Raw genomic sequence first — 17532 nt, forward strand, 5'->3', positions numbered from 1 at the left:
CCTACCTAACTCCTGTTCTATTCATTTATGCTTCAAATCTAGTAGCTCTCAATTTGGTTGCAACTTATCTTGACCCCTACCCTGACCATTCAATAGAATTGCAATCTCCCAGGTGGGGGCCGGCATTAGTATTTTTAACATTTCCCAAGTGAAATAAATGTACAGTTGGGGTTGTACTCTAACAGGAATTTGAAACAGCTTGGCTGAACAGATGATCCTATGATACTGAAATCATACCAAAGGTAGCTACCAAGTTCTAGTAGTCCAAAAATCTAACTAACTTTATGGTCCTAATTAGGCACCCACTCTACTTATTCAATCTATTCAACCCTTTTCGCTAGGGAAGAAGGGTTGACTCAGCACTGTGTGGTTCTTAACTAACCATACATCTTTGCTATCTGCTGTAGCCAGGGACACACTTTCTAGAATACTGAACACTTATACAAAATATCACATACAATATCAGGGTCCACAGATCACATGAAGCTAGCCATTCATTCCTCCAAGGCACAAAGCTAAGAATAATGAGCGACTTACAATCAGGCAAGCTTGAAATCAATATGAGAGGTTTTCTAATAACTAGTGGAGCTGCTCTATAATGTATTACTAAAAAGGCATTAAAGGAGAAAAATTATAATTATGTGGAAATAATGTAGAAAGTGTTTAGAAAATAAACATAAGTGAAAAAAGTACAGGGCAAAATTATATATACATTTTGATTAAATGTTATGCTATATAGATATAAGTTGGAAAGGAATGAAAATATGAAAAATCCATAGGAAAATGAATTACCATTTTATTGTATAATCATCTTAATAAAATTATAATGTATTTTCTCTAAAATCATAATAGACAAATATGCTAATTAAAAGGATAATTTTTATCATCTTGCCTTTATAGAAGACATGGCAGGATTAGATAACATCAAATTACTTGGAAGAAGGCATCGAAGAAACCAACTGTGTTAGAAAATTAAACAGGGGGTCACCAAATCAAGAAGTTATGCCAAGATGTTAGTTATGTTACCATTCAAGCCTATCCAGGAATCATGATTTAATCAAAAAAAACCATCGTGAGTGATGGTATCCAAACATAGCCTTGATAGTTCCCACTGGTTGTTTGGACAATGAACCAGCTGTCGGCTGCTTCCCCCTTTCCTTGTCCGGAGAGGTCTCTCCCACACTCAGCTTCCCACAAGACTGGTGGCTATATTACCCTGGCTGAAGTGACATGCAGCTTCTCTAAGGTCTCTGGGGCTGGAGAGCTGGCCTTCCTAGAGAACTCTTCTAAAGAGCTGGTGTCTAAAAACAGACAGTCCGGTGGCCAAGTGGGTTGTCTGGAACCTCTCTGACAAAGTTCTTCTCCACAGCTGCCTTAAAAAAAGGGGTCTGCAAGAACGATAATGCAGGTTTGGGGAACCGGGGCCTTCTCTCTCTCTCTTCTTACCAGTGCTTGATCAGTAAGTTATTTGAGGCCTGTTCCTTAACCCATACTGCTTGCTGCTGTGGCACTAGCTCTTCCAGAACGTGTGACCACCAGGATGGAACCCATGGGCCCTGAAGTGAGAGGAGGAGGATGCGAGCTTTCTCAGTCAAAGCTAGGCATAAATTGATCCAACCTCTATGGGCTCGTCTCAAAGACGTAGGGCTTCTCTTGGGAAGTATACTGCTTTGTTTTACTTACAAATTCATAGACAGAGCAATGTAGGTATTGATGTAGATAAATAGCTAAGAAATTTTAGGGAAAACAAAGATTTTTGAAAGCACATTGTAAAATTCCATCAGTATAAAAATTAAATATATTTACATGTACCAAAATGTCTAGGTGTGCATATAAAAGCTCTTAAATATAGTTATCTGAAAGAAGGGGAGAAAAGATGGCAAATGTGCTTAATGTGCTTTTATCTAAGTTTTACATTTCTGTGGTGTTCGGATTTTTACAAAAAGTTTATAATACTTATTTAATCAAAAAAGAAAATAAACATTAAAATAGTAAAACTTCGGTCTCTTTTAGTCAGAGTTTTGAAACTTATTTCCTATAGGACAATGTAAAATAGAGTCATTTGGTAATTAAGACATTCACTCTCTACCATTATGGTTGCCTAGCAGGCCACAATGCTTTGGCCCTTTTGTTGAAACAACTTAAAGACTGAACTTCATTTTTTTTCATTGGTTTGTTCATCTGCCTGATTTTTTAGCTCAGTCAAAATCGGTTCTAATTGGTTTATTTGTGTGGGCCTTAATTAATCATTGCCTCAAAGAAAACTAGACTTTTTCCTAAGGATTGTTGTTCTAGATCTGATTGTTGTTTTGGATCCCCAATTAATTTTGTGAATTGGACAGATCTTTCTGGAATCTGGTGATCCTTTTCATAGGCTTTCACTAGGATCTTCTTCCACTCAGGAACCTATCAGATTCCTATTTCTTCTCCATTTTAAGAGTTTTTAATGGAAAAAGAGATTGAGTGTTTGCGATTCAATGTAAAATTCACTGTATTTTGTTAAAAAAGATACTAGTCTATGTGGCTGATATTTGCAAGATCTCATTCTTAGGAGTTAAATGGCCAGGTTAGGGAATGGAGGTATATAATGCAAGAGAGCATTCATTAAATTGTTTAGAACGAACAAATTAACACATCAGTTAAGGTAATTATTAATAGTCAAGTGTTCTTTTTCTAAAGGTACAGAAAGAAACACTTCAGAGAAGCCCAAATAGAACAACCTTACCTAAATTATTTCCACATCTTCTTCCTAAATTATTTTAGTCTTAGTTATATTATTATATCATCTACTCAATTGTGTCATTTGATAAAACAATTTACTTGGATTCTATAATTTACCCTAGTGAGATTAGCTAGTGCTCTAGATGGTACCAAAAGTCCCAGGATTATCTTGGTTCAGGCTGCCAGGCAAGCACACTGTGGCATACATTAGCCAAACAATACGCTAGTCCTTTAACTTCCTTCAGCGTATAAGAATAGTTCTGAGCATCCTGAGGCCTTGTATTAGTCAGATGAGTATAATTCCAAATTATCTTATGACATTTTTCTCATACGTAATATTCTTTGTTAAACAGGTACATTTTTCTTCCTAAACATCAAACACACACCACCAGCAACACTTCTTTGGACAGAGATAGAATTTATTTGCATATATTTGACTTGTTTAGGTCAACACCTACCATGCAATCTACTAAGTGTGGCTGAGAGCAAACAAGAGGAACCGAGGTTGTACGCCAAAGATATGTCTTTGGATATGAACTTTTCAAAGATGCTATATTTAACAGACCAAACTATCTTTAGTATGTGCAATTGACTTTCTATTTTCTCTCATACCATCATTGCTAATAGTATACCATAACAATATTTACAAAATAAGCAGAATGAGTAAAGGGGGAAATCATCTTTAATAAATACAAGCAACTGTAGACAAATTTTCCCTTTACTGCTAAGTATTTAGTTCAACATCATATTTAGAGACACCTGTATTCTTTACTCTTAATATGGTTTACATGTAAAATTGAGTATTGCAATGATTAAAGTCTCTTTAGTCATTAAATTCAATTAAATGTATTGTCTATTTCATAGGCATTGTCATAGTTCAGGGCTAACACGAGGGCCTCTCATTAGGTGTTGGATAAAATTTTGTATTTATTAACTGGACATTTAAATTGGGAGGGAGGAAAGACTGTTGAAATGATGGGCTGGGGTGCATTCGCATCACACGGAAACATGAACTCCTTTGTGAAAACATACATACTATATGGGATGCCTCCATTTCCTACACTTCTGATATGAACTTTACTCATGGTAATCAATGGATTCAAAGGGTTAACATGGAAAGCTTTAAGAAGAAAAGGAAAATGAAGTTAAATTCACATACACAGCATCTCTTCAGTAAGGTTTCTTTGCCAAGGAAATAAAGCAAAAGTTTCTCATTATGAAAATCCATGACTGGTGCCAATTTGGATTAGAGGATGTTTTGAGCATCAAAAGGAGTGGCTGTCCCTTCGCTGAATCACATACTCATTAATCTTTATACTAAACCCAGGTGGTCAAGGGTTCATTTCTTATAACAAAGGTACTTCAAGGGAATTATGATAATTCTATTGTTTGAATTCTCCATTGCTACTGCTCAGTGAAATTAGCAGTTTTGTCAGATTTTTTTTTTTTTTTTAGTTAATTTGATCAAGTGGGCAGCTGTATTTGGAAGTTTAAAACCAACATTCCTTTTTAAGCGTCATTGATTCAGAACCTCGAATGTGTTGAAACCTAAAGGGACCTCAGGTCATTCAGAAATCATATGAGCAAAATTAAAGCAATAAAAACACAACTGAATGGTGAAAATGTCTATGTGTTTGCTATAGATACACATACTGTGAATTCCTCTTTTTTTGAAAAAGCAGTGTAGGAACAAAACAAAGCTTCTCAAAATGCAAATCTGGATGTGTTATGGACCTCGCCTTCCCACCCACTTAATCCTTGTATTGCCTTCCCATTGTTCCCAGGATTGAAGACAAACTCCTTAAAGGGCCTCCCTCTGTTGGTCCCTACTTTCCTCTCAAGCTTCTGTCTTCTTTTTGGCTCTTTGCATCCCAGCCTCACTCAGCCTTCTTTTGGGAAACCACTCTACACACTGTTGCCCACGTCAGGACTTTGCCAATTTGCTTCCCAGATACTCATCTTTTATTTACTTCATCCTTCTGTTCCTCCTTTCCACCGCCTCCACCACCACCACCACCACCACCACCATATCCCTCATCACTGTCACTGCTAAATAGAACACACACACACCCCTCCCTTCACACTCAGATCATTTGTAACATACAAAGAGAAATATTTCCTGACATCTCCCACATAACCTCAAAATGACAGGTTTCCCTGTTACAAAATCTCCTAGCACTATAAAACATAACACTTACTATTGCTTTAATTTTACATATATTTTTGGGAATTTTAGTTAATGTCTATCTCTGCATGAAAGTTGGAATTCTGTATATTTCTTCTCATCATTATTTAACCAACAACTTGCATGAAGCCAAGATACAATGGGTGCTAGCATTGTTGAAATGAGAGAGTGAATCACTCAAGCAATCAAATCTTCACCCCTTCTGTATCATAGATGGTTAATTTACTGAGAAAACTTTAACCTGAAGTAGGGATAAAAGAAAAGAACATTTGTTGAACTCAACTATTTTGCAAGGATTAGGCTAACTGCTTTACTTTTCTTAATTTAATATAAGCAATTACCCAGTGAAGTAGGTATTTTGATTCCTTTTTACAGATAAGAGTATCTCAGGCTCCCTTGGGCTTAGTCACTTGCCCAAGGATGTACACCTAGTCAGAGAAGCAAAAGAGTTATCCTGAAGTTTAATGGTTTTCATATTTTCTTAGGATTTTTATTTAAAAAAATCTGGAGCCATGTTTATAGCTGCATTAAATGAGCATTTGTATAATCTGAATTTGGGACGAGTCTATTTTAAAGCACTTAAAATACTTTTGAATGCTGGCCCTAGAAAGTGTGGAACTGAAGAAAGTATTCCAATTGAATTAATTCTTTAAGTTTGAAAATCTAATGAGGTTATTGTCTTAAATGTAAATCAGAGTGCTTAAGCATAGAATTACTAGTAAAGGATTAAGCAGGATTTCAGAAGTTATAGCATAATTTTAAGAGCTACAATTTATTTTCGTCCCAGAATACTCAATTTACTACCTTGGGATCATTAATGTGTTCATGACTTTACCCTCCAAGAACCTTACTCTCATTCCAAAGATTCTTAATTAGGTAATTATTTTCTACAAGCCCAAATTGTCTTCTGTGGTATGTGCCTCGGTTCAACGCCCTTTCCACTCTCACCCACTTGCAGAGATCAGCATTTCCCTTCACCAGGCTGCCTTTGCTGATGGGAACGCTGATGGGACTCCTAGGAATGAAGTAGACAGCATGCATTTGACCACTGCCTGACCCTGAGACCTATGCATGGTGCTGGTTTCTTTCTGTCAAGATAAGGGAGCCCAAGTCAGTGACAATTGACAAAAAGACTCTCATTATTCTTTCCCACACATTAAACAATAAATCTTCATGATTTAATATCATGTGCCCAGCCATCTAGGCATTGAGTGAAGTAAATAAAACTTAAAAATGTGACCAGTCCTTATCTTTGAGATTTGTAATCAAACTGGGGAAGACAGAACTAATTTCCATGAAATGGTTAAAAAAAATAAGCAAGAAACTGTCATATGGACGAAAATGGGCTGAATTGTATCCCTGCCTGCAAAATCATACGTTGAAATCCTAATGTCAGAATATGACTGTATTGGGAGATAGTGTCTTCAAAAAGGTAATCAAGTTAAAATTAAATCTTTTGAGTGGACCCTATTCCAATATGACTGGTATCCAATATGACTGGTATCTTTTAATACAGCAGGAAGAACATGTCGAGACACAGAGAAGAGGGCAAATCTTTTTTTGGTTTTTTCCCCCAAACTCAGCTAGGCTATCAAGGCAACCTGTTGATTATTTTTTTAAATTTAAAAAAATTTTAAATCATGTTTATTCTATTACAGTTGTTTCAGTTTTTCCCCCTTTGCCCTCCTCCACCCATCGCCCCCCAAAAGTCAATTCCCACACCGTTGTCCATGCCCATGGGTCATTCATACATGTTCTTTGTCTAGTCCCTTCCCCTTCTTTCCACCATTGTCCTCCTTCCCCATCCCCTCTGGTCACTTTCAGTCTGCTCCATGTTTCTATGCCTGTGTCTTATTTTGTTTGTTGGTTTATTTTGTTGAATAGATTCCACTTCTAGGTGAGATCATATGGTATTTGTGTTTCACCAACTGGCTTATTTCACTTAGCATCATATTCTCTAGTTTCACCCATGTTGTCGCAAAAGGGAGGAGTTCCTTCTTTCCTTCTTTTTTTTTAAAATGCAGATTGATTTTATTTATTTTTTAAATATCAAAATCCATTATATTAAAAAATTTAAATCCATTATAAAGTCTCAGCAATTAAAACAACATGACACCAGTACAGAAATAATCAAGTAGATCAATTCAATGAAATGAGCATTCTAGAAACAAATGTATATATCTAACAATGTAATATATGATTAAATTGATATTATAAGAGGGCAAATTTATAAGCCAAGTAGAGAGGCCTCAGAGAAAACCAACCCAGCTGATACCTAAATCGCAGGCTTTCAGCCTCCAGAGCAACAAGGAAATTCACTTTTTTATGTTTTTTTTTTTTAAGCCACCAGTCTGTGGTACTTTATTATGGCAGCCCCAGCAAGTACACATGGACTCTACTAAAGGATGGTTTTAGGGCAGAGGTAAACCAGTATGTGCTGAAATACTTGAGGAAGGTTTTGTGCAGGATGGCGGGGGGGTCATAACTGAACACAGACAATACCACGTGCAGCAGAGGCAGAGGTGTGCCAGTCCCGGGCAGCACACTACTCAAGGAGGGAAGCCACGTAACTGGCAGGGAAAGTGACTCAGTCGTTGGCAGCAGTCTCTAAACCCTTTGAACCTTGGCAATTTGTTTATATTAAAGGTTCATGTTTCTATTCATATATTCATTCATTTATATTAGAAAATTTCAATTTACATTAAATGTAATGTGTTGTTATTAAAAGGACTACATTGACATTGATATGAACATATACTATTCACCACAGATATTTAAATCTGGAAATCCACAGCCAAACAGTGGCTGAGGATAAGCAGAACACCACGAGGCATTGTAATTTCAACTATGTTTTATATGTTATTTGATATGTACACAGGAGCTATACATGTAAAATCAGAAACAAGACATATGCAATATATGAAGTAAATTATGTGTCAGTGTACTGGTATTTTTCTCTCATCCAGATTATACGCATTTATAATAAAAAGCTTTAAAAATGTTTCTGGATGAAGCTTATACATCTGTTCATGATCACATATCACTGAAGTATTTAAGTAGATAGTTTCATACCTATACATATGAAAATTAAATACTCAAAATATTATTTTTTCTATTTTCAACTCCCTTTTAGAAACAAACTGAGAAACAACTCCTCAGCATTGCCCACATCTGTTTCCATCTGGGATGTTTAGAGAATGTTTAAAAGCTGCAGTTAGGTGAATAATTTCCAATCTGGGAACTGGTAAGCCAGCTCAGAACCATCAGTCGTTCATCTACCTAATAAGCAGGTGTGAATAAATACTTCATGAACATGCCTATAATCTCCTTACTCTCACAGCGATAATTCCTTCCCCCGTCATCTTGTGCTGTTAGTCCCCTTTCCTGAGGAAAAAAAGGAATGTCTGAGTGCCAATTTAATTCTTACCGGTATCAGGTCGCAGGTCATTCTTTACTGTCCACATATAATTTTTACCTTTTGTTTTTTGTGTTTATAAGCCATTTGCTCTATATCAGACAGGTGCATTTTCTTTCAGCATTAAGGAACAGGGAAACGAAAAGTACTTACCTAAAAAAAAACACACACAAAAAGAGAAGGATTAAAGTGAATTCACGGGCACGCTTGATTGCTTAACAAAGCACTGCCATGGGATGAAAAACACCTCAAGCATCTAATGGCACTGAACCACCAAGCAAATAAAGCATGAGATGCAGCTAAGGAATGTCCATTTAAGATGTGCACTATTCTGAAAGTTAAAAGAGCAAAGGGGTATTCCTTCTTAATTTTAAAATCAATAGGTAAAGCAAAGTTTTATTATCTTCTCAATTTTCTAAACATGGTAGTAGACCATGTTGTTTAGTATTTCATTATCACAGACTCCATCCTGAGGAGTCCAATTTCTCATCTGTCTTTGTAGTGTAGCAGGTTTTGTTAACAGCCTAGAATAATGCTTTCATCAGTATAAGCCAGGAGGCCTTAATTTTAGACCTTGCATCCCCTCTAATTCAGAGCTTCAGTCATGTCTCCCAGTAGCATCAGGGAGAGAGGACAAAGACACGCCTGTCACTGTGTGGTTATGAGAGAAACAAAAGCTTTGCTAATCATTATTGTCATGGTGACGAAAGCAGGGGCTTCCTTTAATCTGAGACATTGTAATGTTAGTAGAAGGGTACACTTTGTGAGATTTTGGGCATGATCAACAAAGATGACGTCCTAGCAAACACAAAGAATCAGATGCAGCATACAGCAAATTTCACGTGTAGTGTTATTTATGAAAAGCTACATTTAAAAAAAATCCTTACCTGAGGATAGGATATGTTTTTATTAATTTTAGAGAGAGGGTGGGGGGAAGGGAGAGGGAGGGCGAGAGACAGACAGACATCGATTGGTTGCCTCCCATATGCATCCCAAGGAGGGATCAAACTGGCAACCTAGGGATGTGCCCTGACCTGAAACCAAACTTGTAACCTTTTGAGATGATGCTCCAACCAAATGAGTCAGCTGGCCAGTGTGGACAAGCTACATTCAAATCACAAATAGCAACTGTTTGTGGTTTTCATCAGTGTATCAGCTTTTGTATAGGTATGATGTTTCTGACAGTGTGTAATGCTCACAGAGAGCCCTCTACACAGGGAAAGCAGGAAATGTGTTTGGCATAGCTTTAGTGGCAGTTCTGGAATAGGTGTTAGAAGGCACAGAACATATCAAGTGCAGAAATGTGTTCACCCTGCCAGTTATCAAAAGTCAAAGGAACAGTTCCTTTAGAAGAAATTATTTTCCCATTCCTTTCTTGACAGGCAAGAGCCAAAGAAGAGAAAAGTCCCAAGGGACTTTTGAGAGAAGGGGAGAGAGCTCCCATCGTTGAGCAGGAGAGAACATGGTCCACATGGTGGGGGCAGCACAGCTGAAGCTAGCTACCAACTCTGGGGCTAACTGGTCAACCAATGCAAAGGGCAGAGTCACAAACACGCATCACTTCTGAAGCCTGCAGCATGTTCCAATCACCTGGGCTGCTTGGTAAAAACCTGATGTTCCCAGGGGTCACCTATGCTTACCGAGTCAGTGTTTCTGAAGGAGAGATTTTGGAATTTCTATTTTAAATAAAAACCTTGTGTCAATTTGATATATCCTGCCAGGTGCCCATCTACTTATACTACAGCTTTAGGAACTACACACTAGAAGGTGTGGATTCTCCCCTTTGTAAGTACTGCTTGTCAGAGATCATTCTCTGAGGTGACTGAGCGACATCATTATGTTGGAATGTAACAAAACATCATGACTTAATAGAATATCAGACATAGGGAATCTGTTTCTTTCTTATTTAAGTTTTCATCACCAACAAACTGTTGGTTAAAAAAACCTAGCATAGCCCAGGTTGGTGTGGCTCAGTTGACTGGAGTGTCATTCTATAGACCAAAAGGTCGCAGGTTTGATTCCTGGTCAGGGCACACACCAGGGTCGTGGATTCAACCTGGGTCCAGGTGTGTATGAGAAGGCAACGAATTGATATTTCTCTCTCATATCGATGTGTCTCTCTCTTATCGATGTTTCTCCCCGTTCCCCGATCCCCCCGCAAAAGCAGTGAAAACATATCTCTGGGTGAGGAAAAAAACAAAACAAAAAAAACAAACCTGGCATAACATGTATTATTTTAATCAGCCTGTGCTGCTTTCCATTCTAGCAATACAGTGATTCTTGCTAGTACGATGCATCCTGCATGCCCACTCATAGAGGGCACTATTTTCTGGTTAGTTCAGTCTGTTGCAGGCGGTTGGTAAAAATAACACACAAAGGAAACAAACAAACAAAAACCTCCAAGATTTCATCAGTAAATTAATCCAAGGAATAGTTTTGAATATTACGGAGTATAATTTACAGAAAAACCTCTTCAGTGCAAGCTCCCGAATTTGAGGGAGCTTTAATTTAGCATCACATATCTAGCATCTCTTGACCTATGATACTTTCATTTTCACTACTTCTACTGTACTGGTCTCCTTGAGTTATTTTTACTGGAATAATGCAAAAGAAGAAGTTGATTTTTTTTTCAGAAAATATTTTGATTACATTCTAATATTTATTTGCTTTAGATATTTAGAAATCTTGATTTCACTTCTAAGATGCTGTGGTATATTTAAAAGGATGAAGCAGTGCTTCGCAAGAGTACATAAAAGTTCATACTACATACAAAGAGATGCTTTTACCAGATTAAGGTGCTCCACTGCTAAGTGAAAAACAACTTAAAAAACCAGAGTTACTGTGAACTGACCTCAGTATTAATACTTATAAGAGACCTAACAAAAATGCCTTTATGTTTTATATTTGTAGGTGAACCTGTATAGCCATTTAAAAAATACTGCACCTGTTTGTCTTGGCATATAAGCATTCATTTTGTATTGTTTAAACAAATGAAAGGACTATGAAGATTAAATCAAAGAAACTAAAAGGGTGGGCCAGCAGCTAGAGGACTTGGGGAGGGGAGTGGGGAAGGAGGTCATTAGAACATTTTAAAAACATTTCCTATACTATAGAACATAAAAATGGAATAAAGATAAAATATTAACTGACACAGGGCACAAAGCACCACAGAGCAGTACAAATAGCTTTAAAAGCTTCTGTAAATCCTAAGGATCATCATAAGACTCACATCCCTCTACATTTCCTCAAATCATGTTATTCATTTCCTTTTCCCTTTCCAATTGCACAAGTGTCAACAGTTACAAAATACATCATGCAAAGGAAGACGGTTAAAAAGTCCTGAAGTATATAAAGTGACAAGCAGCTCAGCTCTAACTGCGGCCCTTCTCAAGTAGTACACAGAGTGTTGTCTCTCGTTCTTTACTTTTAATGTGGTACTATAATGTATTATAGCCCCAAACCTATCACCATGTAGCCGAGCTTTTAGAGGTAGCAACTCTGTGTTCAAGGTGATTCTGTTTACTATACAGATTATATTTTTGTATTTATTAAAAAAAGGTTAAAAAATAAAATTGTTAAAAAATGTATATATAATAGCCAGTAATATGACATAAGTATCCCTGCCAAATGCAAGTTAGGCAGCAGGGAGATTAGAAAAATACAGAAAAAGAGAAGAAAAAGTTTCTTTTTTTCAAAAAGAGAAATCACATATTCCTTTAACTCTGCATACTGTCTCTGAAAGAACAAATAATTAGGCTCAAATTAGGCAGACTTTGTTCAAGTGTAACCAGTTAAATGACAAAGAGTAAGTGAACAGAGATCTAAAGTAAATATGCCTTTTTACTGAAGCATCCACTGCCAATTCTATTGTTCAAAATCATTCCAAGTACACACAAGACTGGAAGCTGAGTTTGGACAGTGTTCTTCATATGCAAAGGCTGATTTTATGCTGAAAACAAAAAGGAAGAGCCAAATAGTTGGAAGAGGGATGTGCCACAGTCAACCCAGCTCCTAAACCAAGGTGGTTTTCTTTGTTATTACACAGAGTGAATCATTTCCCCAAAGGCACCATCCCATTTCACTTGCTGACATCACCCTTGAATAGCTTACCTGACAAGCAGCTTCCTCATTAGCTTTCAAAGACATCCTATCTGTGCTGTTCATGTCCTGCAAACGCATGAATATAACCTTTCCATCACCTTGACTTTTAATTTCCCCCACTTCAAAATAGGAATTTTATTAATTGTTCTGACAGGTCATATAAGTCTCTTAACATAATTCATAAAAATTGTCTTCCTATTCTCTAAAATTAAGATTGTAAACCTGTTCCATATTATAATACTAATGCCTACCTGAAGCCTATGCTGAAGACAGCTAGCTAGCCATACCAGGCCTAATTAAAGGGCTAATATTTCACAAACTACCTAAAAAGTTACTGAGGAATATTACTTGTTAACAGATTTTTTTAAAAATAAAAATTCTGACTAGAAATGCTCTCTACATATATGGAAAATAAGAGCTAAAAGCAGATTATAGGAGAAGGATTACTGTCCTACTTACATGCAACCCTTTCTTTAATCCCACCAGACACTATATATAGGAATAAGTGTAGTAATAAGCATAGATTTTTCTTGTCAGGGAAAGCCAAGTTCATGACCCTTAATGTAGTTACATCCAGTTCAAATCACTCTATTTTCTCATGAAAAAGAAATACAGAAGGCAAGAAGAATGAGCTAAAACAAAGCCTAAAATATATGTAAAAAATAAATTAGTTCGAAGTACAAAATTAGTCCAAAATTGGTCTAAAAACAGTCCAACGGGCAAAATTTTAGGGTTTTTTTTAAGTAAGGAAAAAAATTCTGTGTAGAGCCTGATTGTTCCTTACAGTATTAAAGAATGGATCCCAGCAAAAGAAATCTGTAAAACAACAGGCAGGTTTACACAACTTTGAAGTACTCCTTACCGGCAACTGGAAATAGTCCCTAATCTCAACTATAAATAGACTCTCCGCTAAACATGTTATTTTCCAGCAATGTGGTGTTTGTTGCTTTAGAAAGTTCACTTCACTATTAGTTCTCATAGTTTAAAAGTGCTTTCTTATCACCTGTACATCCCAGTAGCGTGCAACACGGCTCCTCTGTTCCATTACTTGCGGGAAGTACACTTTGAACTATTTTCTGTATCTACTCCATCACTTGTTTTCTCTTTAGCTCTTTAGCATAGGATATTTTCAAGACTGTTCTAGATCTTTTGTTTTCATATGTGAACTAGCTCTATTTACTCTTAATGCCTCCCAAATACACAGTTTAGACCCCAATTTCTAATCAAAGATTTGCTCCTTAATTGCTAGTGGTTAGAAGAGAGACATCACATAATTCATAATTTTATTCCAGCAATAATATATGGATTTTACTCAGGGATTTTTGAATGCTGGTATATACATGAATAATTACACCTAAAGCCTATAATTAATTGCATTATTTAGAATACTGCAGTCAATGTCAGACCACTAATCCATCAATGACATGTTTCTTTCCTAGCAAAATAATCAAGAAGACATTATTGAAATTTCTATTGTGCAAGAATCTCTTGCTTGTTGCAGCTACCTTCTCAAAATACTCCTGCTCCAACAAAACAGCTCTGTAGCAGGACTTCCCTTTTCAATGTCTAGGTGTTCAGATGTTATTACTCCTGACGATGGATCTGCATTTATTTCATGTGCATTTAAGAAATCTGTGGAGCTAGAGCTCCTCTTCTCTGTCCTCATCACTCTTTGTCACCCTCAAGCAAATGGTCAGGCTGAAGGAATGGTGCACACTATTTAAATGCCTAAAGTGAGCTGTTAGATGAAAATGACCAGGGAGATTAGCCAAGTTTCTTATCACCTCAATATGTCACTCCAAGTGGGACACCAGCAGTCAGTTCTGCTGAATAAAAAAATGGAGCGATGCTGCAATTATTCCTTTGACAGTTGCCATATAAAGCTTAGCTTAAAATTTATAGACAAACCAGAGTATATTCTGGGTATTGTATTCACTCTGAGTGCAATTTTCCCATACAGGTTGATCTAGACAAGAATTTTAAAGAGAAGTAAAGAGGGGCATGTTTCTATATAATTTAAATCACAATATGTGTATTATTACAAGTATTGATGACCTGGGTGGCATAATCCTACTAAGGAGTAACTCAGACTTATGTTCAATTTTTAAAAGTTCCTGCTTGTATTTTATTTCTTTTTAGTTCATTATCTGCCATTGCATACCTATTTATTTTAAATTCAGGTATATTATATAATTAGTTAACATGGCTTAAGCCTTTTTTTCTTGCTTAACTGCAACTAAATGTCCAAGATGTTAGAAGAAATTGGAGCGGTAGTCTAGAAAAGAGTGAAATCATGACTTATGTGTCTACCAAACACCTCCAGGTCTCCTCTTTCTGGGTACATCCCCTCTCCCTTTGATGTCAGGCATGGATATGTGATCTACACTGACCAATGGGTTTGAGCAAAAGTGATACGTGTTCCTTCTGGTTGAAGGCTTTAAGATCCTGTGCCTCAGTAACTGTATTCTATTCTTTGTTAAGGTAACTGTGGAAGCCTGTGTGGAAATGGAGCACTAATGACTCTGAGTCCCAGATTGGCTACATGAGCAGAACTCCTTGCCAATCTATTTTGAATACATTGAAAGGGTGAGAAATAAATTCAGATTTTTGTATGAGTGCAGCATAACCTAGCTCATCCTGACTTGTACAATGTGTAATGAAAATAATAAAATATTAATAACTGAAGCCATGGAGAGCTTTTTGCAAACATGATTAATTATGCCAAATATTTAGTTCAAAAATAAGAAGCAACTAAAGGTTGACTTAATTCCTATCTTCAAGTACAGAAACAGGGTTGTATTTTCTTTTTCTTCCTACTAGAAATGTGCTAACAAGTTTTCCAAGAAAAAAACGTTCTTCTATTTTATGAAAAGAAACTAACATGAAGCAAGGTAATTTTGGTTTGGAAGTAAAAGAAAATTAAAAAAAAATATTTATGTTATAAAGGAGGAAAGTGAGACTGAGAAGGGTAAATGATAAAGGCTGCGTAGTCTCCTTCCTGAGAGAACTAGAATGAGGGACATGCTTCCAACACTCCCAGATTGTTTCCTTAGTGAACCTGAGAATTTTAGAATTTAGAATACAAACTTTAGAATAAGGCTCAAGGGTCCCCAAAGAGGTTCCTGATTTAGCTTAAAGGGGTCTGTGACCTGATTAAGCTGCTAAATTGTGCCTGCATCTGCACATCTTTCAGAGAATAAGGCATGTGGCTTTAATCAGAACCTCAAAGGGCTCTCAATCCAAAAGAAAGCTAAGAACCACGGCCAGATATTGGCTCTATATAAAGTAGAAGATTACAACACGTATCTTAAATTTGATTCTACAACTCTCTTAAGGGACGGCAAATCTGTAACTTTACTTTTACCAAAAGATCAGTGTGGGGTGTGGCAAGAATTTTTACTTCAGCCACCTTAAACTGAAAATTAGCTTTGCAAAGCAGGAACACTGACCTTGAATTCTAACCAGGAAGATAATTAGAGGTGACTTCAAAGGGTTTGGAGAAGAATGCTTTAGAGGAGTTTCGAATTCTATTTTCTACCCCATCCCTAAGGTCTGCTTGTGTCTCCGTTTGAAAAGATGAACAAAGAAAGGCTGGCTTAGCTTTCTACATTTTTTTTTGACTGTCAGAATCAAAGCCGTCCACGCTTCATTGCTGTGTGGCCGGGCTTGCTGACTGCCGCATGCCCTCAGCCTCCTTGGGTGTTCCCACTGGTCATCCAAGTCCCAAAGGAAATTATTGTACAAGGCAGGAGTTTCTTTTAAAAATACTCTTCTCCCCTTCCCCAACATTTCTTCTTTTTAAAACACTGAGAATTTTATTTTATTTTTTTATAATGGCATTTCTAATTTTTTTTATTGTTGTTCAAGTTTATGTCCTCCTTTCCCCCCATTACTCTTCCCTGCCCTCCCCGCCCCCACCTTCCACATTCAGTCCTCCCCTCCTCCATTGTCTTTGTCCATAGGTCCTTTATACATGTTCCATGATGACCCTTCCCCTGTCTTTGCCCCGGTATCCCTTCCCCGCCTTCCCTCTGGTTACTGACCGTTTCCATTTTATTATTAAAACCATACAAAATAAAGTTATAAAACAAATGTGAAAATAATCAAAATTAGACATTTTCAAAAACTCCTCAAAGTACAAAAAAGACACAAAGCAAAGCTGCTAAAGCAAGGTTGTGTACAGCATACTGTAGAGAGAATGAATGAGAAGCAGGAGCTTCTTCCCCGTTAACCTATCCTCATTTCCTTCCCTCCACTTCATGGAGAAAATGGTAAAATTAAAATTTAACTGAGTTCTGCTTCTGGCTATGATGAATAGGTTAAAAACATGCAACACTCCAATCCAAAATTCATAAAGGTGAAAAAAAAACCCCACCAACAGACAAAACCCAATCTAGTGTGACCTTGGTAGTGCGTGGGGGAAGGGTGATTTGAGTATGGTACCAGGAGTTTCTGAGAGACTTGATAATGTTTTCTTTCTTGATCTGGATGATGGTTACATAAATATGTTCATTTTGTGGACATTCATCAAGATATATACTTATAACTAGGTATTCATTTGTATATAGGATATACTTTAAAAACATTTATTTTTATTTATTTTAATCTTTACCTGAGGATATGTTTATTGATTTTCTTTTTCAGAGAGAGAGAGGGAGGGGAGAGAGAGCGAGAGCGAGAGCAAGAGAGAGAGAGAGAGAGAGAGAGAGAGAGAGAAACTTCTATGTGAGAGAGAAACATCAATCAGTTGCCTCCAGAACAGGGATTGAACCCGCATCCTAGGTATGTGCCCTGACTGGGAATTGAACCCATTCATTGGAATTGACTGGGACGATGCTCTAACCAACTAAGCAACTTGGCCAGGGCAATAACATTTAAAAATGGTTTAAAAATCTTTGACAATAATAGGCCCACTGAATGCCTGAAATACATCATTTGCAAAATGCAAGCGTATGTACATTTTTGCTGAGATCCTTACGTTTTGGCCATTTTGCTGAATTTGTTAAAATTTACCCCACTGGGATCATTCTCCTCTGGCACTGTTACATACCTACTAGTCTGAGATGGGATCATATTTGGCTGGCAAGTCCATGAGCAACACAATCTTGTA

The 17532-nt window shown here is 36.9% G+C and overlaps 1 protein-coding gene across 3 annotated transcripts in view; it reads right to left on the reverse strand.

Moving 5' to 3' along the window:
- Positions 1-17532, reverse strand: part of PDE4D (phosphodiesterase 4D) — a 670126-nt gene that overhangs the window by 402721 nt on the left and 249873 nt on the right. The window contains exon 2 of one of the 3 annotated variants that reach the window (XM_054578377.1): positions 8334-8474. The exons of the other annotated variants lie outside the window; for them this stretch is intronic. The gene's annotated coding sequence lies outside the window, so the exon portion shown is untranslated. The remainder of the gene's footprint in view (positions 1-8333; positions 8475-17532) is intronic. 3 annotated transcript variants of the gene reach the window in all.

Source organism: Pteronotus mesoamericanus, unplaced genomic scaffold, assembly GCF_021234165.1.
Source record: "Pteronotus mesoamericanus isolate MK-2021 breed Mesoamerican mustached bat unplaced genomic scaffold, CSHL_Meso_final contig_50, whole genome shotgun sequence".
Classification (NCBI taxonomy): Eukaryota; Metazoa; Chordata; class Mammalia; order Chiroptera; family Mormoopidae; genus Pteronotus; species Pteronotus mesoamericanus.